Source organism: Hyperolius riggenbachi, chromosome 6, assembly GCF_040937935.1.
Source record: "Hyperolius riggenbachi isolate aHypRig1 chromosome 6, aHypRig1.pri, whole genome shotgun sequence".
NCBI lineage: Eukaryota > Metazoa > Chordata > Amphibia > Anura > Hyperoliidae > Hyperolius > Hyperolius riggenbachi.
In genome coordinates, this window is record NC_090651.1 from 357,229,186 (window position 1) to 357,251,772 (window position 22,587).

The following is a 22,587-nucleotide window of genomic DNA, read 5'->3' on the forward strand; positions in this document are numbered from 1 at the left end:
AACTTGTGAGTCTTCTAATCCTAGCAATGCCTAGCACTTATTCAGTCTTATTCAGAAGTTGCTGATATTTCCAGGGAGGGAAAGTACAGTCAGTAGCTACTTGTGGGTTTGAGCCTTGTCCGGGGAGAAGGGACAGCACTTTCTGGCACGCCCCCCCAGCTAACAATCCCTCCAATGAGGAGGGAGAAAAATAGGAGCAGTAGAGATGTAAGATGGCCGATGGAGCCGCGATCGCGGCCGTTCGGCGGCTCGTACACGGTGAGTTTCACTTTTTGCTCACCGAAAGTAACATCATTTGGTAGAGCAGATTCTCAGCTTTCCATAGATATATGGCTTGTGGGGGTTTAAAAGAGCTGAAAGCGGAGATTCGTTCTGTTTTCAGCCCAGCTCAAATTCTCTATGGGGATTTACGGTGGGTCCCCTAAAGTAGACTAGCTCCGGGCCGCCTCCGGGTTCTGTACTGTCAGTCAGGCACTGGGAAGGGCAGCCCGGTGGCTCCCAGCATGCAGCGCGGGGTCCTCAGCCTCCTCCACGTGCAGCCGCTGGAGGGACACATGACCCGGAGACACCAACATGCCGAAATCCAAGCGGGACAAGAAGGGTGAGAGAAACCCTCAGCTTGCCTGTATCCTGCACTACTACAACCCCCAGCCTTCCTGTATCCTGCACTACTACAACCCCCAGCCTGCCTGTATCCTGCACTACTACAACCCCCAGCCTGCCTGTATCCTGCACTACTACAACCCCCAGCATGCCTGTATCCTGCACTACTACAACCCCCAGCCTGCCTGTATCCTGCACTACTACAACTCCCAGCCTGCCTGTATCCTGCACTACTACGCTCCTCCCCAGCCTGCCTGTATCCTGCACTACTACAACCCCCAGCCTTCCTGTATCCTGCACTACTACAACTCCCAGCCTGCCTGTATCCTGCACTACTACGCTCCTCCCCAGCCTGCCTGTATCCTGCACTACTACAACCCCCAGCCTGCCTGTATCCTGCACTACTACAACTCCCAGCCTGTCTGTATCCTGCACTACTACGCTCCCCAGCCTGCCTGTATCCTGCACTACTACAACCCCCAGCCTGCCTGTATCCTGCACTACTACAACCCCCAGCCTGTCTGTATCCTGCACTACTACAACCCCCAGCCTGTCTGTATCCTGCACTACTACAACTCCCAGCCTGCCTGTATCCTGCACTACTACGCTCCTCCCCAGCCTGCCTGTATCCTGCACTACTACAACCCCCAGCCTTCCTGTATCCTGCACTACTGCAACCCCCAGCCTGCCTGTATCCTGCACTACTACAACCCCCAGCCTGCCTGTATCCTGCACTACTACAACTCCCAACCTGTCTGTATACTGCACTACTACAACCCCCAGCCTGCCTGTATCCTGCACTACTACAACCCCCAGCCTTCCTGTATCCTGCACTACTACAACCCCCAGCCTCCTGTATCATGCACTACTACAACCCCCAGCCTGCCTGTATCCTGCACTACTACAACCCCCAGCCTGCCTGTATCCTGCACTACTACAACCCCCAGCCTGCCTGTATCCTGCACTACTACAACTCCCAACCTGTCTGTATCCTGCACTACTACGCTCCCCAGCCTGCCTGTATACTATGCGACTACAACCCCTTGCCTGCCTGTATACTGCGCGACTACAACCCCTTGCCTGCCTGTATACTATGCGACTACAACCCCTTGCCTGCCTGCCTGTATACTGCGCGACTACAACCCCCTTGCCTGCCTGTATACTGCGCGACTACAACCCCCTTGCCTGCCTGTATACTGCGCGACTACAACCCCTTGCCTGCCTGTATACTGCGCGACTACAACCCCTTGCCTGCCTGTATACTGCGCGACTACAACCCCTTGCCTGCCTGTATACTGTGCGACTACAACCCCCAGCGCGACTACAACCCCTTGCCTGCCTGTATACTGCACGACTACAACCCCTTGCCTGCCTGTATACTGCACGACTACAACCCCCAGCCTGCCTGTATACTGCGCGACTACAACCCCCAGCCTGCCTGTATACTGCGCGACTACAACCCCCAGCCTGCCTGTATACTGCGCGACTGCAACCCCCAGCCTGCCTGTGTCCTGCGCGACTGCAACCCCCAGCCTGCCTGTGTCCTGCGCGACTGCAACCCCCAGCCTGCCTGTGTCCTGCGCGACTGCAACCCCCAGCCTGCCTGTGTCCTGCGTGACTGCAACCCCCAGCCTGCCTGTGTCCTGCGCGACTGCAACCCCCAGCCTGCCTGTGTCCTGCGCGACTGCAACCCCCAGCCTGCCTGTGTCCTGCGCGACTGCAACCCCCAGCCTGCCTGTGTCCTGCGCGACTGCAACCCCCAGCCTGCCTGTGTCCTGCGCGACTACAACCCCCAGCCTGCCTGTGTCCTGCGCGACTACAACCCCCAGCCTGCCTGTGTCCTGCGCGACTACAACCCCCAGCCTGCCTGTGTCCTGCGCGACTACAACCCCCAGCCTGCCTGTGTCCTGCGCGACTACAACCCCCAGCCTGCCTGTGTCCTGCGCGACTACAACCCCCAGCCTGCCTGCTTTATTGCACTATTACATCCCCCCAGCATTACCTATACTGTACAACTACAACCCCCAGCATATTGTACAACTCCCAGCCGGCCTGTATACTGTACTACTACTACTAGCATGTGCCTAGACTACTACAGCTGTATGAGAACTACTATACTGTATGAGAACTACCATCATGTCCCTATACTGTACAACTATCACCCATACCATGTCCTATGCTGTACTGTACTAGCTCATCTCATGCTGTCAACAACCTGTCCTCTACTGTATTGCCACCACCTGCTAACCCAGGCTCCCTCTGCTGCCCTTTTGATACTGATTTCTGTTTTTTTTTCAGTGTCACTAACCAAAACTGCCAAGAAGGGCCTGGAGGTGAAGCAGAATCTGATAGAGGAGGTGAGGACTGGGGTCGCCACACTGCTCATTGGCTGCGTCACTTGCGGGAAAACTATCCTATATAATAAAACCCTTTTGGGAAAGGAGGAGGACGTGGACGGACGGCTGGCTTGCCACTGTCAGAAATAACGCCAGTTCCTAAACTTAGCCCAGTCTGTCGCTGGGTGAGCGGGATTTATATTCAGGACAGTGGGGGTGAGCCAATCAACCTTCACCTATTGATTTTCAAGGGGAATATTTAAATTGCTGCCATTCTTACACTGTTAATTGCGGAGGCCTCAAACCTGCTACAGCCAATCATAGGGTGACTGGGGTTCAAATGTAGAAAAGGGGGCGGAGCCACAGCCAATCTAGGGTTGTTGGTTTGTTTTTTTTAAAGATAAACTGCTTCCATTGTTACACTATTGATGGCAAGGACCCCAAAGCTTACAAACGTCATTGGGTGACCTTGTCAAGGTTACAAAAAGTGGGTGAAGCCATAAACCACCAAAATTTTCAATGGGAAAATTTAAACTGCAGCCATTCTGACACTGTTAATGGCAAGGCACTAAAACTTGGCACAGTGGGTGACTGGGATTTATATAAAAAAAAAAAGTGGGTAGAACCTACATCAGCCAATCAAGTCATCTATTGATTTTCAAGGGGAATATTTAAAAAAAAAATTTGGCTGGGGCCGCCCTTTCCCTGTGCTGGGACAAACTGATCCTCCGGTCCCCCGCAGTGACGTTTTCTATTCCGCTGACTGAGCCAGTCGCTGGCCACTGCGCCTTGCGGCCCTAGCTGCGCACGTCCTTCATCACGCTCCCGCCGCCAGGAGCAGCATCCTGTGCATGCATAGTACAAGATTTTCTCTCGCAAACGTGACCTGTGTGGTAATATTTTTCCACAACGTATACATTGCTATATAATGGCAGACAGCCCCTCATCTGTGCAGTGCGTACGGCGGACACTGTGCGGGCCACCAGAGTGGACAGCATGTCCATGCTACGCACTAGTCACGTGAATTCAGGGAAGGTGTGCACTAGTAGCTGCCGCTTCCTCCCTGTGCTGCTGATTGCAGAGCCAGTGGCTGAGTGCTTCAGTTTCATGACTGACTGGCTGGAGATTGTTGTTACATGACCCTTAAAGGTGAACATACTGGGGGGGGGGGGGGGGTGCATGGTGGGGCTGTGAGTTGGGGGTACACAGGTATATTTGGGGATGACTGGGAGAAATGGTTATAAAACAAATCTCAGCAAATCAGCTTTAGGAGTGGTCGTTTGTCATTTCTCTCCAGCTACGGAAATGTGTGGACACCTACAAGTACCTCTTCGTCCTGTCGGTGGAGAACATGAGGAACAACAAGCTGAAGGATGTCAGGAACGCCTGGAAACACAGCCGGTACGTGCTCCCACCCTCCCTCTGTCCTGTCAGCCAGTGTAATCTATCCTCATGGACACAGTGTCAGTCAGTATAACCTACCCTGATGGACAAGGGGTCAGTCAGTGTAACCTACCCTGATGGACAAGGGGTCAGTCAGTGTAACCTACCCTGATGGACAAGGGGTCAGTCAGTGTAACCTACCCTGATGGACAAGGGGTCAGTCAGTGTAACCTACCCTGATGGACAAGGGGTCAGTCAGTGTAACCTACCCTGATGGACAAGGGGTCAGTCAGTGTAACCTACCCTGATGGACAAGGGGTCAGTCAGTGTAACCTACCCTGAGGGACAAGGGGTCAGTCAGTGTAACCTACCCTGAGGGACAAGGGGTCAGTCAGTGTAACCTACCCTGAGGGACAAGGGGTCAGTCAGTGTAACCTACCCTGATGGACACAGGGTCAGTCAGTGTAACCTACCCTGATGGACATAGCTGCAGCTAGGTGTAACCTATCCTGATGGACACAGTGTCAATCAGTGTAACCTATCCTGATGGATATGATGGTCTGGTGAGAATAGACTGGTTACCCTGGCAACTATGAAAGAGGGTGCCAGGAGAAGCCGCTATTGTCTGCTTAACCTTTCTCTCGTACTAACCATCACTCTCTACTCCTAACGCTAACCGACCGCTTTCTAAGCCTAACGCTAGCACTCCTTAAGCTAACCGACCCCTATCTAAGCATAAATCTAGTAGCCTATCACTAAGTATAACACTAACCTACCCCCACCTACTCCTTACACGAATTTGTAACTTGCGTAAGCCGCCGCCGATATCTGCAATGCAATCTCCGCTGATTTTAGCTCTTCTGGCACTTCGGGCTACACTCATTGCCTCCCACGCCCAGATTGTCCAATGGGATGCTATTGCTGTTTGTGCGGCGTTCAAGTTTTATTTGGCATGTTAGCATAGAAATGTCCCAGATCGATAACAGACCCTCGGAAACTGGATGGAGGAGGCGTTTGCGCGCATTAGCAATGTTTTTGCATGTTTCAGCTTAGGTGCCTGACTTTAAATTGTGACATTGGTGCTGGGTTTGTGGGTATTGGATCTCCTCACTTACACATTTTAAGAAAACTATTTATAGCTGGGCCATTTATAGTCCAGCTATATTTTTCTTAAATTTGTAAGTGAGAAGATCCAATACCAGTTGTAATATTTATTATTTAAAACTTACAGAAGTTGACTTTTGAACCATTTTCTCTTATGGCCTCCCGTATCTAGTCTGTTCATCAGACATGTGACCAAGTGCTAGTAGTAGCAGCAGCAGCAACAGACCTGTATGCGTCGCTCAGGCAAGAACGTGTGTTTTGTGACAGAAGGGGGCAGGGGTTGGTTGAAATTACAATTGGTTGGCTATGTTGGTGTATTATCTGGCAGATTTGATTATAGTAATCAAATCCACCAGGTAAAACAGATTAGTGTGTGGTCACCTTGTGATCGTAATCAGTAACGTGCCTTCCACACTGTATGTAGGCACAATGGGTATCTTCAATAGAGGTACTGTAATGGAGTGGTTGTGAATCTTACTTAGCCCTTTAGCAGCTAATTTATTTAGAGGCTTGTAAGTACTCCAGGCCAATTTATTTTAGCACTTTTTTTTTTTATTCGTTACATTTCCCTGCTTCTAATTAAACCGCTGTGATGTGTATTTATGGCCACGTGTCACTAGGGGGCAGTGTGAGACAACAGAGGACTTCTGCTTTCAGTTTCTATATTTTCTGCTAGTAGAGAGACATCTAAGCATTCCAAGAATTTACAGCACAAGGAGTTCTGCCGACTGAAGTCAAAAGCATTACTGAAGTAGCCAGCACAGCCCAAAAACTCCTTTCATTGTTACTTGAAATGTTAAAAATGCAACGTTTTGGAGGCACGGAGGGCCCCTTTATCAAGGCGTGTACTGCTCTCGGCAACAATCTGTCTGCCGCTCAAAGGTGGATGCAGCTGATTGCTGGAGACACATCACTGTTAGTGAGTGCAAAGAGGAGCTCAAACTCCCCATCTGACTAAGGCCAATCCACCTCTGAGAGGCGGATAGATGGTTGCCTAGAGCAATTTATGACTTTATAAAGGGGCCCTGCATGTCTCCAAAACGCTGGCTTTTTAACATTGCACGGAATGTACCCGCTACCTGTCTTCTGTTTCACAAGGGGCGTCAACCTTTCCCCCCCCCCCCCATCCCAACTGAAACACACCCATCACAAAAAGGCCCAATCCTATTGTGAGTTGCGAAACCCACCGCAAGTATAGTGAAGTTAAAAGCAGTGCATTTATCTCTAACGAGATAGCTCTATTGAAGTTGCTAATGTGTTAACTATACTCCTCTGCACATGGACTTGACTAATGGTAATCTGCTGGACTTTATGCATTCAGTCTGCAGTCTTATTTGAAATCCATACCTTAGAGAGAACTTGGAAAGGAAATAACTTTTTATGGTGAATACAGAAGTTCCCATTTGAATCAGCATCTTGTTTCCTGTAGGTTATTCTTCGGCAAGAACAAAGTGATGATCCTGGCTTTGGGGAAGGGGCCATGCGATGAATATAAAGATAACGTGCACCTGGTGAGGCCTTGTGTGAGTCCCTAATGTGACCCCTGACCTTCATCAGCCCTGAATTAACCGATTTCTTGTCTTATTTCAGCTCGGCAAGTGTCTCCGGGGGGAGGTGGGGCTGCTGTGCACCAGCCGCACAAAGGAAGAAGCTACAGAGTAAGATTATAATGTGTGTATATAGTATACTATATAATGTATAAATGACTCCCGTTTGTCTATTGAAAAGTTAAAACCGATAAATACACAGAGGTGTACAATACAGGCCCTGCTCTGCAAAACACACCCCAGGGGGGCAGGAGCAGCCCAGACAGCACCACCTGGGGAGACCATCCACAACTGCCCCCACCACCAAGGAGATTACCCACAAAACTACCTCCCCAAATCATATAAAAAACGCACAGTAGTGAAGAGCATTTCCAAGCAGCACCTGCCTTATAAATGGTGTGCAGAAGCCCATCATAAAATTAGAGGTACATTACGTGCATTCAAACTGCAGTACCAAATAATTCAAGGACTGAGCTGACCCCAATAACTCCTCAAAATTTAAGGGAGACCCTCAACTTACACCTAATAGGTTAAACTCTAGTGAAAAGTTCAATAAGTCTATCGAAAGGTTTTATACCCTGGGCTTCCTCCAGCCTGATTGCTCCCTCGTCCTCAGTTGCCTTCTCTTTCGCTTGCTACTGGCCGCAAAAAAATCCTCCAGTCGGCGCAGTCCGGCCAGGTGCACTCCCCCGTCTCACTCCCGTCACCTGGAATATCCTGCACTTGCCCAGGAGCAGAACGGTCAAGGCGGCATGAACACAGCGGGACCGCGCGGCCAGGCCATGCATGCACAGTTGACTCGGAGGACTTTTCGGGGCCAATCGCGGAAAAACTGGGAGTCGGATGAGGACTGCGTGGGAGCGATCGGGCCGGAGGGGGCTTGAGGAAGCCCCGGGTATGTATGTTTTATTCATATTCGCCTATCTCAGGTTCCCTTTAAAAAGGCTTATGCCGCAGACCACTTTGCAACCTAATCTGACCCTCCTAGAGTTGGCAGCTTTGGATAAGTTAAAAAACAGAACCGATATTATCATTAGCAATGCCGGCAAGTGGGGGAGCAGTTGTAATCCTTAATGTAGAGGGCTATAGATCTGAGAACTTGCGCCAAATCATTGTCCCTAAAACCTATACTCCCTTGTAGTCTGATCCTACTTATCATCATAAATCTGACTACAATCAATTTATTTCAATAGGAGAAACTATGGGGGTCATTAACCTCCTTAGCGGTAACCCCGTGCTACACACGGGGCAGCCGCCGCGGAGGATCACATGGCCCCAGGACTTTGAAAAAAAAACCTGGTGCAATATGCTTTAGCTAGCGGTTCGCTAGCTAAGCGTATGCACAAAGTTTCTCCGGGGTCCCCCGTGATCGCCCGCAATTACTTCTGGTATACGTACCCCCCAGCTTTCCCACGTCAGCGCAGCCGCCCAATCGGCTCCAGGCTTCGCGATGACGTAGATGACGTCATCTCTGATCGTCGCCATAGCAACGCTAGAAGCCGATCGGGAAACTGCGCTTTTCGGGGGATCGTGGCCAGGTACGTATAGCCGGCGACGATCGGCGGGCAAGGGGGGGATCGGAGCAAGCTTGTGCATACGCTTAGCTAGCGAAATGCTAGCTAAAGCGTTTTAAAAAATTTTGGGGGGCAAAAAAAAACCTCCTGGCGGACGCAGCCTCAAACTGCGTACCGCCAAGGGGGTTAATAAAAATATGACATCATTTTTGAAGGTGCGTTGTCTAGTCATCCCATTTTTCCACCACCTACCCAAGGTGCACAAGCCAGGCCCCCCACCCCAAGTTAGACCCATTGTTTCTAGTATAGGCTCCCTTGGGGGCATACGTATGAAATCGCCGCCAGGAAACTTGGGCGCAGAATTCAGCTGATATATGGCTTATCCTGCTCCTGCACATCCCGGCGGCGTTAAATACTATTCCCCCTCCAGGTCCATGTGGATGGTGGGGAATGATGTAATTCGGCTTCCAGCGATTGCTGGCGGCTGAATTACAGTGTTTTAAAAGTAGCTTCAGCTCCATCTTCTATGCAATGGGGAGAAAATGAAATGGTCGCGCATCTAACCAAGATGCACCTGATAGGTACTCACTGCATAGGGCTAAAAAGCCTCTTAAAGGCACAAGTGTGCTCATTGCAGTGAAACAGGTGCATTAAGAACTAATGCATCTCACAATACAAACAATGGAAGCAAATCCATGCGTTACACATTATCCGGGGACCTTACCCTTCTCTTATTGAGAGAGACATCTGTTCCACGCTGCAGAGCATGTTAGCAGGGGCGGCTCGTGCAGCCTTCTCTCGGGGTCTCAGCTCCGTCTTCTGACTGCACCGAAGTCACTCACTGTGCGGCGCTATAGCCATAATTCCTATTACGGTCTATGGTGGCGCTGGCTGCACCCAAATCTCCTGCACTGTTATTACAGCGCTCACCCTAGGAGAGCATCTATGGGAATGGCTGGACTCTCACCTTCAGCCCATTGTCCTGAGACTTCCCGGGCTCATAAAGGGCACAAAACATGTCCTCTACAGTTTAAAGCGGAACTGTAGATATAAAATAAACACATTGTTTCACTTCCCCAAGCCCCCAGCAGCCGTCCTGTCCCGAGCCTCCGTTCTCCCGCGGCCAGCTACTTTCGGTTTCGCCGCCGGGCCACTGCGCGGCTTTGGCCATACGTATCCTTCGCGTTCCCCGCTATTGCAGAGGGGAACTTGAAGAAAGGATACGCTTGGAAGGGCTGCACTGGCATCGACGGACGGTGCGGTGGCGGGAGAACAGAGGATCGTGCAGGAATGGCGCGGGACAGGACAGCTGCTGGGGGCTTAGGGAAGCCCCAGGTAAGAGAAACAATGTGTTTATTTTATATCTACAGTTCCGCTTTAAATTCTTTCCAGTGGTGTCCGAATTATTTTTGAGTCCTACTGGCTGTAAATGCCTTGTATTCTTGAATACCCAATAGACTGGCTCTCTGGTTGGAATCCTGGCTAGGGGTCAGTACCTATTCAGTAAGAAGTCCATGGGCAAGACTTTTGAACACTGCAGGGTGGCCCAATTAGCGCACTCTTAGTGCCTGCTGTTCTTGAGCGCTTTGAGTCAGACAGGAGAAAAGCACTATACAAATATCGGAATTATTATTATAGAACTCTGTACACACATTGGATGAAACTCAGCTGATAAATCAGAATCCAATGCGTGTACGGCAGACACCAACCGGTTGGCCAGTGAGTCCTGGCGGGTTACTTTGGCTGAGCAACAGCCAAGAGGATTATTCTCCCCACATAACCCACCAGCCACCTGACACAGTGCTGAACAAGGGCAAACAAAGGGGATTTCTTTCCCTTTTCGGCTGGAAACAGTCTGCTAACCGCGTTCGCGACAAGCAGGCTGATCACGGAGCAGAGTTCCGTGAAACATCGCACAGGCGCGCGTGCTTTCACTGCTAAACTACAGCTCCAGGACTTGACGCCAATCGTTAGGCAGTCCTGGGGCTGCTGCCGTGTTCATGCCCATGCAAACAGGGCGTAGATTTCAATTCACCGCCACAGCGCGCATCCACCATTTTCGTTGCTCCCCGCCGATTTTGCCGCTGTGTCCCGTCGCAGCTCACTTGCTCTGCCTATCTCTGTGAGAGGGTCAGTAAACCAATTTAATTGGCTCCTGGCCGTGTTTATCAATGTAAGCAACTCTCATAGGCTTGATAGACACGGTCAGGAGCCAATGAAAGCGGCTCCTGACCGGCTTACATGACTCTGCCGTCATAGAGACAGCAGAGTGGGTGTCCTCTGGATCCCGGCGTGGACGGCAGTTGCGGCATGTATATGCGGCGATTCGTCTGTATTCCATCTTTATGTTACCAGTGGTCTCTGGTGCTTAAGGGGGCAAAGACTGTTGGTACTTAAAGGGGAACTTCAGCCTAAACAAACATACTGTCATTAAAGAGAGTCTGAAGCGAGAATAAATCTCGCTTCAGACCTCATAGTTAGCAGGGGCATGTGTGCCCCTGCTAAACCGCCGCCATCGCGCCGCTAAACGGGGGTCCCTTCACCCACAAATCCCCTCGGTGCAGCGTGGGAGCGCTTCCTGGTTGGGGCAGGGCTAACCGCCGCAGCCCTGCCCCACGCACATCTGTCAGCGCGTATCTCCGCCTCTCCCCCTCCCCTCTCAGTCTTCCTTCACTGAGAGGGGCGGGGGAGAGGCGGCGATGCGCCGCTGATAGATGCGACTGGAGGCAGGGCTGCGGCGGTTAGCCCTGCCTCCAGGAACGACCAACTTTGCGACCAAGTCTTGCGGGGGTGGGTTTGGGGGTGAAGGGACCCCTGTTTAGCCGCGGGATAGCGGCGTTTTAGCAGGGGCACACATGCCCCTGCTAGCTATGAGCTTTGAAGCGAGATTTATTCTCGCTTCAGAGTCTCTTTAAGTTACATCAGTTATGTTAATTAGAATAGATAGGTAGTATAATTTTTTACCCACCCTGTTTTAAAAGAACAGGCAAATGTTTGTGATTCATGGGGGCTGCCATCTTTGTCATGGGGGCAGCCATCTTTTTGGTTGAAAGGAGGTGACAGGGAGCATGAGATAACCTGTCCTGATAACCTCTCCCAGTTGCACGCGCTAGGCTTACAATTTCAAATTCAAAATGTAAAAAAAAAAAAAAAAAATTGCACCTAAACAGCAGAATGAGAACAACATTAACAGAAATCCCATCATGCTTTGCACAGCATCAGGGGGAAAAATGCCCGGGCAGTTTTCTTCTGTGCAGCTAAGAATGAGGCTTGTATAAGAGAAACAAAGTTCTGATGCTGTGAAACTGTTAAATAAACACCAGGCCTTTTCAGTGCTGCTGAGTCGATTTTTAGTCTGGAGGTTCACTTTAAGTGGTTAAATACATTAGGCTGAAATTATGCACCCAACTTGCCTCTCCCAGAGTTAAAGGACAACTATTTAAAGTCAACTAATTCTAAATGCCATATATATTTCCAGTAATTACTAGCAAATAGCAATGTGAAGGCTTTATTTCATCTTCATTTACATGAAGAAAATGACATTTACAGAGAGCAGTTTTCACTGTGTGTCCAAAATTGCCTCTGACCCCTCTCACCCAGCTCACTCCATCTTCCAGCGCATGCCTTCAGGAGTAAGATTCCGGTCAATCGCTACCAAAACCTCCAGACACAGGAACAGCTTTTTTCCTCAAGCGGTAGCCATACTTAATGCTGAACCACGTTAGAGCTGCTAGGACTTGATAGTAATCAGCACAGAACTGTAAATGAACAATTCTCACATTGCTTACTGCCACTATACTTATAATGTCCTTGACTTGTAATATACACATTGTCTGCCCTTGTATTGTTTTTGTTTGTGTTTGTTAAGCAACTGCCAAGACAAATTCCTTGTAGGTGCAAACTTATTGGCGAAATAAAATTGATTCTGATTCTGAGCACATCCAGCATACAGAAATGGTCCTCACTGGCATCCTGTGACTGAAATGTCTTCAGAACAATAGAAAGCAGATATACAGCATCATATAATGTGTAAATAACTCATTAGCTGCTGCCTGGTTCCTGTGTCTCTCTGCCTCACTCAGTGTAAAGTAAACAGACTGCAGCCAGGAAGAGCTCATTCTGAATGGTGGTTGTAAGCATGCAAGAACAGGAATAAAGTATGGGTCCTTCTCTTTAGAGCCTTTCTCTGTAGTAAAAAAATAAAAAAAAAACCCTCTCAACCACCTCCGCTCATATGATTTGTGAGAAAGTAGCGTGTGTGGGGGGACAGGGCAGAAACAAACCGTAAATCATTCCTTTATGAATAGTGACAGGGAAGTGGCACCTGTCTACATGGTACAGCTCTGGCCTAGACGCCGACTCGTGAAGCAGGGACCTGATAGACAAGGCATTCCCTTCACACAGGCTATGATAGGTGGCTGGATAGTGTAATGGTTAAGGGCTCTGCCTCTGACACAGGAGACCTGGGTTCGAATCTCAGCTCTGCCTGTTCAGTAAGCCAGCACCTATTCAGTAGGAGACCTTAGGCAAGTCTTCCTAACACTGCTACTGCCTATAGAGGGCGTCCTAGTGGCTGCAGCTCTGGCGCTTTGAGTCCGCCAGGAGAAAAGCGTGATATAAGTGTTTGTCTTATGATAAGAGACTTCTGAAAAGCCTATTGTTACTCGCTAATAGCTCTATAGGTATGTGGGGTTTATAGAATGACAGATTGATAGTTGTCCTTTAAAGGGCTGAATTCATTATCTATCACTGTAGTCAGAGAAGAGGCAGGAGGTGTATGATGTATTAATCACATGATCTGTGTATGATGGGCTAATCTCATGATCTGTGTTGCAGATGGTTTGATCAGTTTAAAGAGACGGATTTTGCCCGGGAAATAAAGCCACGTATGATGTGGTGATTGATGCCGGTCCGCTGGAACAGTTTACACACTCCATGGAGCCACAGTTGCGGCAGCTGGGCCTTCCCACAGCGCTGAAGAAAGGTGCGTCAGCAATATCTTTGTCAAGTTGTCACTGTTTTTAAGTAATGTTAGTGCAGCAGGGACAGCCATACTATCCCAGGAAAAAACACATATCAGTAGATAAATACTTGTTCTACTTAACCTCCTTGCCGGTCTAAAAAATCCGGCAAGGAGGCAGCGCCGCACTTTTTTTTTTAATCTATTTTTTTTTTTTTTAAATCATGTAGCGAGCACAGGGCTCGCTAGCCGCTGAGCGGCGGCATCCCCCCACCCACTCCGATCGCCTTCGGCGATCAGAGTATGCAGGAAATCCCATTAAGAACGGGATTTCCTGCAGGGCTTCCCCGGTCGCCATGGCGTCACCGACGTCATGGACGTCACAGGGAATCCCGATCCGCCCCTTAGCGCTGCCTGGCACTGATTGGCCAGGCTGCGCAGGGGCCTGGGGGGTGGGGGGGGGGGCGCGGCGAGCGGCGGCAATTGCGTACTACACGCAGCTAGCAAAGTGCTAGCTGCGTGTAGGAAAAATAAATTATGCAAATCGGCCCAGCGGGGCCTGAGAAATCCTGCGCAGGTTACCCCGAACTGAGTTCGGGATAACCGGCAAGGAGGTTAATATAACCTATGTATTGTACACATTTTTATTTCAGTGAATTTTGTTTAGTAAATAAACTGTTCCAGGCATTTTCCATCTTTACTGCCTCTGAAGCCAATGCTGATGTCCTCTCCTCCCTCTCTCTTTTTAGTCTCTTGGAAACTGCACTGTCATATCTAGCTTGCTTTGTAAACACATGAGCACACCCATATATTGTGCTTCTACAGAGGGGTGAGGTGTATTTCCCTTCTCAGCCCCATGCCACACTGTACTGCCCTCAGCCAAGGAGCAGTAATGTGGGAGGGGATATATAAAGCTTCCCTCTCCCTGGCAATGTAGCAGAATATAACCAGGCGGATGATTTTTGTACAGACTCCACAGCCCTGCATTTTACTCAGGAAGAAACGTACTTCTAATTTGTATGTGTTTACAAGTATTTAAAATTTAACATATTTGTTTTTCGCGATAGTGGTCCTTTAACAGGTAGTCCCTGGTAACGAAAGAGATGGGGACTGTAGTTAGGGCACCTAATAAATAAAGAAAACAGCAGTTTAACTTACCTGGGGCGTCGTCTAACCCCCTGCAGTCATCCTGTGCCCGCGCTATGATTCCACGATCCTCCACTCACCTGCATCACCCCTCTGTCAGCCGGGCGAGCCACTGGCCGCACGCGCCCTCAGTCCCTGCGCATGTGCAGTACACTGGTTTATGTACTTGGCGATCTATGACACCTATTCTAATAGGCCATCTACATAATATAGCCTTAAATTTGGACTTCCTTTGTAACCTAATAATATGATATCCTAAAGATGGGGAACAAATGCCCTTATTCTCCCATGGGGAACATGCTCTCTCTGAACTGCAAGTGCTCCCCATATGGAAGAATTTTGCAGTTAGTTTTACTCAACTGCCACATGCTTCCCACTCACTAGACATAATTTCTGTACTATCTGATGTCTGTTGTATCTGCCCATCAAGCGTGCGGTAATGCCTACCTCAAGCTTCTATGCTTAGAGATTTACACTTCCAAGGAACTCTTGTTTGTTTGATAAAGAAGTAAATGTAACCAGTAATGTGTGTATAATATTTGTATGTGTCTAATTTTTTCTTATGCCATCCATATAGATGTTATAACATATCCTCACTTTTTTCTTTCAATAAACTTAAACGTGAAAAAAGTTTTCTTGTGCTGCGCATGTGCAGAATGCGCCCGTCCATGGGAGCACAATCAGGAGCTTGTGGCCGATACTCAGATATGTTGCTAGATATTTTTGCTATTGGTATACTGTTTATAACCCTGTTGTGTGAAATTTTTGAATATTCTTTCTATAGAAGTACAAGATTACCTTTTTATATAAAAGGATTCTGGTTTAAGACATTAGACCAGAAGTTATTTAATTGGCGATAGCTGTGATACTACAATACATATTTGTTGGTATGACAGTGGCTGAGAGCCCATATCTGACCAACACTAGGAGTACTGACGCTTAAAGCGGTATAAAACCCTGACATAATATTCAATAAAAACATGTTTTCCTACTTTCTATATGCCATACGTTTAGCACATTTGCTTTTGTGCATAAGTATTATTCATTTAGAAATTATACGTTCCTAAAGTACACTTATTTTACTCTGAGAGCTGACTTTGCATTTATTTATAACTGCTTTATTCATCCTCTAACTCAATCAGAAAGCAAGACTTTGTTCAGGGGACCCGGCAGAGTGAGAGAAGGCTTTGTTTCCATTTCTCACTTGATACAATTAAACACAAGATAACATTATGTAAAGTTCGGAAGCCGCCATCACTGCTGGAAGGGAAGTTTCTAAAGCCTGTGTTAACCCTTTGAATGCAGTTCTAGTAAAAAAAAATGCTGGTTGTATATAATATGCTGTAAATATTCTATTAGAGCAAAATAGAAATGCTGGTTAATGATGATTATTACACTCCACAGCTGGTTCACCTATTTTATATAGGCATTAAAAAAACAGAACGTCTGCAGCCAATCAGAATGGTGCTTGCAGGTTCATTTAAAGTTCCATACACACACAAGGCCAGATCTATACTTTTCCCACCCCCAGGCCTAGGCCAACTTTCTTGCATCTTCCCTTCCATGTGCAGCAGCCCCTTCCTAATCCTTCTGCAGCCCTCTTCCATGTGTAACATTCATGTACAGCAGCCTCCTTCAGTTCTGTACAGGTCCCTTGGGCAGCAGCTCTCTATTTCCATGTGTTACTTCTTATTTACAACATTCGCAGCCTCTTCTTCCATATACCGCAACGCCTCTTCCATGTCCAGCCCCCCTCGGCAAGTTTCCACCCAAGCCCTGTGCACACAGCCGATCGGGAGGAGGGGATATGATACTGTTGTGTATGTGACGCCTGGGTTGGCTGATCAGTGATGAGACTCGCATGTTAGCGCTGCCTCATGGAACAGATTATCATTTCTTAGCCCTGACCCGCTCTGCTTTCCCTCTTGCAGGAGTCGTGACCCTCTTGTCGGATTATGAAGTGTGTAAAGAGGGCGACACTCTGACCCCCGAGCAAGCTCGCGTCCTGGTGAGTAACTCATTATCTTACATTGATTGTCCATTGCTGGTCTTAAAGGATACCCGAGGTGACATTATGAGATAGACACATGTATGTACAGTGCCACGCACACAAATAACAAGGCCGTGTTCCTTTCTTTTTATTACTCTGCCTGATAGAGTTAAAAATCAGGTATGCAAGCGACAGTTTGTCTGGGTCGGGATCATGCCGGACTATAGAGTAACCCTCGCTGGTAAGGAATTACAACCATAAAACACTTTCCTGGCAGAAAATGGCTTTTAAGAGCAGGAAAGAGATAAAAAGGGCCAATAGTCCATAGATTTAAGATATAAGTGTTATTTGTCTTGTCTAGTATGTATTTAGAGTCTAGCCTGTCTAATTCCTCCTCATTTGTGACTAATCACAAGTTGTAATTGGATCTCTCAGCTGTACCAGCTGGTTGTCTCAGCAGAGCAGCTAATTTGTAAACACAGTATGTGAACCCTATGTCTGCTTTCATGAAAGTAAAAGGTAGACACACTTCAGATTTAGGGCCTGTTTACACTCCACAAGGATTCTGGATGCAGAAAAACGGACTCCAATGAAAGCCTATGTTTACACTACACGTGATTTTTCTGATGCAGATTTCTCATAGGCATTCATTGGAGTCAGTTTTCTGTATCCAGAATCTGCGTGTAGTGGAAATAGGCCCTCTTTGCAGGATTTCTATCAGCTGTAACAAAGATGTTTTATTTAAAGTTTTTATTATGCTATTGCTTATCTTTTCGAGCAGAAAGGAAGTTCTGAGTTCAGAGCCACTTTAAAGTTTCCCAGCAAGCTAGCACTGCAAATAGTCACCTTACCATATGAAAAGATATTTTCTAATTTGCAGTCTAGACCATTTTGCATGGTGTGAATTGTGGGTTAAGAACAGGACTGGGGGCTGATGGGCTTGGTGAGAGGACAACTGCTGGTAGCGCAGCAAATGTATAAGGAGGGCGGAGCTATGTCTGCTCCCTCAGACAGACAGCTTCTGCAGTGTCATTTATAGTTCATCTCTGCCTGCTGTCATGGGGCACCTGACTGTTGAATGCAGATCGGTTACTTTCCGAAGTTGCCTAATAATGCATGTTTTCTTTTTGTTTCAATACAAAAGTAATTAGTGACAAATGTAACATGATGAACATAATTTATAGAAAATTCTGAGGCATAAGGGTGAGAGAACCCTGTCCTTGTGAGCTTACAATCTAAAGGAAAGGAGGGGGGGGGGGGGGGGTCCAGACAGTAAAGCATACCTAGGTGACATCCTGCAGTGGACAGCAGTGTCACCTGATGTGGAATGTGATTGGAAACCAGCAACTTACTGCTTTCTGGCTTCCATGTGGATGGGTGGTGCCAGCACTGCTCTTCTATATGTGTACCAACAATATTTAACCGCCTGAGCGTTACGCCGCACAGGAGGTGATGCAACTTTGTGCTCCCCTGCTGAATAAATGTGCTGTAATACCTGCAAAACCTTCTGCTAGCACTAGGCTAGCTAGTAAATGTGTCCTGCACCCTCCGCTCCTCCCATTTCCCCATTGGCTGCGCGATCGCTGGATCTAGGGGGGGGGGTGGGGTAATGTATAAACGGGGGGAGCGGAGGGTGCAGGACACTTACTAGCTAGCCTAGTGCTAGCAGAAGGCTTAGCAGGTATTACAGGACATTTATTCAGCGGGGGGCACTCAGGAGGACAGATAGCGGTATACCCCACAGTGTCGGGCATACCGCTAAGGAGGTTAGATGTAGCTGACTGCATCTATAAGTAATACATTTTGTGTCTGGGGGGGCCAGTAAAAAAGCTTCAGGGGGCCACATTCGGCCCATGGGCCTTAGTTTGAGGACCACTGGTTTACAGTATACCTAGAGGGAGTATGTTCTTAGGTTATGTTTATTAACAAGCGCAGCTTGGACAGACATTGGAGGGGGAATGGTCTGAGTTATAGCGTATGCTTGTTGGAAAAAAGTGAGATTTAAAGTAGAATGATGGATGTGTTTTTATAAGGAGATTCCGGAGGGATTACCATGTCCACCTCTACTAGTTACAGGCAGTATGGGAGCTAAAGGGAGCTTTGACTAATAGCACTGCTACCTCTTCTCCTTTCTGTGACTTGAGGCAGTGGGATGGGGAGGCTGAAGATTATGGGACACTCGCTCAGCACCCAGTGCGGCATGAAGGTAGAAGAGGTATAGAGGAGGATGGGATTATCTCTAACTCTAGATCAGGGGTGGCAAACTCAAAATACAAAGTGGGCCGAAATTAAACACTAGGAGCCAGTCGCTTGCCACCCTTAATGTCTAGTGGCCTCTTCCCTTCCTTATAAAGTTTCCGGATGTCTAATGCCCCCCTCCCCTATACAGTTCCCTGGTGTCTGGTGGCCCTCCTCCTTCCCCTATACCAGTGCTGTCACACTGGCAGGCCGCACCCGGCCCGCCAGGCCTTCTGCTGCGGCCCCCCTGCTGTGGCAGTGTTAGCCTCCGTGTCCCCAGAGCTTTTTTTTTTTTTTTTTTTTTTTTTTTTTTTTTTAAACCTTTCCCCCATTCCTCTGATATAATGTAATAAATTACAGCCCCCCTCCGCTAATCTCCCCTAGTTCCCCCGTGCAGCCGCCGCCTCAACTCTCAGACCGGCGGCGAGCAGGAGATAGGAACCAGCTACACCGCGCACGGCAGCCGCACGGGGGTCTTTAAATGCGGGACGTGACCGATGATGTCACTTCCTGCATTTAAATTCACCGCGCTGCTGCTGAGCGCTGGTGTGGCTGGTTGCTATCTCCTACCCGCGGCTGATCTGAGGTGTGGCGGCGGCAGCACGGGGGAACGAGACGAGAGGAGCGGAGCAGAGGGGGGGCTGGAAATATTACATTACAGCAGGCAATCTGACAGCGATTTGTGGGTACATCTGCAGCCAATGTAAGTGCATTTTGTGGGGACATCTGCAGCCAATGTAAGTGCATTTTGTGGGGACATCTGCAGCCAATCTTACAGCATATTGTGTGTCCATCTGCAGCCAATCTGACAGCATTTTGTGGGTCTATCTGCAGCCAATCTGACAGCATTTTGTGGGTCTATCTGCAGCCAATCTGACAGCATTTTGTGGGTCTATCTGCAGCCAATGTGACAGCATTTTGTGGGTCCATCTGCAGCCAATGTGACAGCATTTTGTGGGTCCATCTGCAGCCAATGTGACAGCATTTTGTGGGTCCATCTGCAGCCAATCTGACAGCATATTGTGGGTACATCTGCAGCCAATCTGACAGCATATTGTGGGTCCATCTGCAGCCAATCTGACAGCATATTGTGCGTCCATCTGCAGCCAATCTGACAGCATTTTGTGGGTACATCTGCAGCCAATCTGACAGCATATTGTGGGTCCATCTGCAGCTAATCTGACAGCATATTGTGGTTACATCTGCAGCCAATCTGATAGCATTTTGTGGGTACATCTGCAGCCAATCTGACAGCATTCTGGGGGTCCATCTGCAGCCAATCTGACAGCATATTGTGGGTACATCTACAGCCAATCTGAGTGCATTTTGTGGGGAAACTGCTGCTAAAAATTTTTTTGTCGGGGGGGGGGGGGGTGTTGTCTGCCGGCCCTCCACCATGTGGCCTGGTAAAAAAACGGCCCTCCATGCTCGCGAAGTTGGACAGCACTGCCCTATACAGTCCATTAGTGTCTAATGCCACCTTCCTCTCCTCTCCTATACAGTTGTAGGTGGCTAGTGGCCCCCCTCCCTCCTCTATATAATTCAGTTTTGGTGCTTAATGGTCCTCACTCATCCCCTATACAGTTCCTTGGTATCTCAGGTGTGCCCCCCCCCCCTATACAGTTACTTGGTATCTCAGGTGTGCCCCCCCCCCCCCCCTATACAGTTCCTTGGTATCTCAGGTGTGCCCCCCCCCCCCCTATACAGTTACTTGGTATCTCAGGTGTGTCCCCCCCCCCCCCCCTATACAGTTCCCTGGTGTCTTGTGCTTTCCCCACCCTCCCCATATGGATTCCGTGCTGATCTAGGGCTTCACCACAAATTTAGCTTGTCTGGTGGTCTAGTGTGGGCCAAACATAATGTAAAGTGAGTAAACCACTTGTGGTTGAGTTTGACATGTATGCTCTAGATTAATAAGATGAGGCTGATGATTGTGTTTTTCCATTCCAGAAACTGTTTGGATACGAGATGGCCGAGTTCAAAGTAACTATAAAAGCCATGTGGGCAGCGGAGACTGGAGAGTTCCAGAAGTTTACAGAAGATAAGAACGATGATGTGGAGGAGATGATGGAGGACAATGCAGAGCAGGAAAATGCAGAGCAGGAGGAGGATTAATATTTCATCAATGATCAGAGACCAGAGAGCTTCCTGCTTCAGTACAGATTATAATACCTCGTCTGTGGGCCAGATGCCAGCTCGAATCGTTCCTCTGAGGACCTCTATGTGAGAACAAGCTGGAGACGCTGGCAACAGACTATATCCGTGTTCAAGTGGAACCTAAGAGACATTTACCAAGCAGGGCTGCTGCAGAACCGCTTCCAGTGCTGGTGTTTTTATACTTGGAGCAGACCTGTGTGACAAATGAACTATCGATCAGCCTGATCGGGACTTGCCGCTTCTCAGTTTTTTTTATTTGGCATTCTGTAGATTTTAAAAGCCATGTTTTGAGTCTCTTGTCTGGGAACAGGAAGTTGGTGGCTCTGTGCCCTGCCTTTGCCTTCCTCAGCGTATGTGAGAAAAATGATTGGTTCCCTAAAGGTGCCCATTAATATGATCTCCCAAGCTATCAGATTGGTGACCGATCGGATACAATCTTGGGCAAAAATATAATCAACGGGATTGTTCTGAAAAATGGGTTTACTGAATGATCTGTACATCGATAGTTTGTTGTCGGTTGATTAACACTGCCCAATCTGATTGTATGGTCAATCATTTGGAGTGTACTGTGAATGGGCAACATTAAAATGTTCATCTTGCTCCCAACTGGTTTACTGTACCTTTTTCAACTGTAACAAGAACTGGTTGGTTGCTATGGGCAACAGTCACACATCCCACATAGAAGGACCCTGGGCTGCACGTGTATCTCTCTCACAGGAAAAGCCGTTCTAGGCTAACTGAAGACCAGGGCCCACAAATCCTGTCACAGCATCACATGACTTGAGTCCTTGGCCAATGGGAGCAGGAAGGGGCAGGAACAATTTGACATAAAGCAAATAGTCCAATCGTGTAGAGATGGGAAGTTCGGATCTTTTCAATGATCCGGATGATTCGAATCGGATCATTGAAGAGATCCGGATCTTTGATCCGAATCTCGGATCATTTTACTACCGGAAGCATTCGGGGGTGAAATGAACAGCAGGACAGGTCTGTGGACAGGAGAAGGGGAGGGGGTGGACACACAGAGAAGGGGAGAAGATGGACAGAGGGCAGGGAGTGGACAGGGAAGGGGAGAAGATGGACAGAGGGCAGGGAGTGGACAGAGAAGGGGGGTGGACACACAGAGAAGGGGAGAAGATGGACAGAGGGCAGGGAGTGGACAGAGAAGGGAGGAGGGACGAGCAGAGAGCAGAAATGTTTGCACGTAATACCCACATGCTGAAGTCATATGCTTTACATATATTTCACTTATATGTTCATCTGTACACTTTGAAAGAAAAGGTCGCACAGTGAAAGAAAGTATTCCCAGAAGATAAGTGCAGCTGTTTAGTGCTGAGTGCAGGAGGATTATATTGCCTTTCAATCACACTGTCTGCAAAGTTACTGAGCTGTGCTGAGCCAAAAGCTTCCAATGTGATCACTGTGCACAACTACGGAACAGACAGCCTATAATGAGCAGCACGTTATAGCCAGTATGTGTGCTCTGACTACACATATCTGGCAGTGGCACCCATGTCCCCTCTCTCTCATCTACCTGTCCCTGCAAGGCTGCCTCCCATCCAACAGAGCGATCCCTGCTTCCAGGACCCCCGCTGCCCGCTGAGAGGGG

General features: G+C 48.5%; 1 pseudogene; it reads left to right on the forward strand.

Moving 5' to 3' along the window:
- Positions 1-343: 343 nt before the first annotated feature.
- Positions 344-21,584, forward strand: LOC137521883 (mRNA turnover protein 4 homolog; annotated as a pseudogene).
- The last annotated feature ends 1,003 nt before the right edge of the window (positions 21,585-22,587 follow it).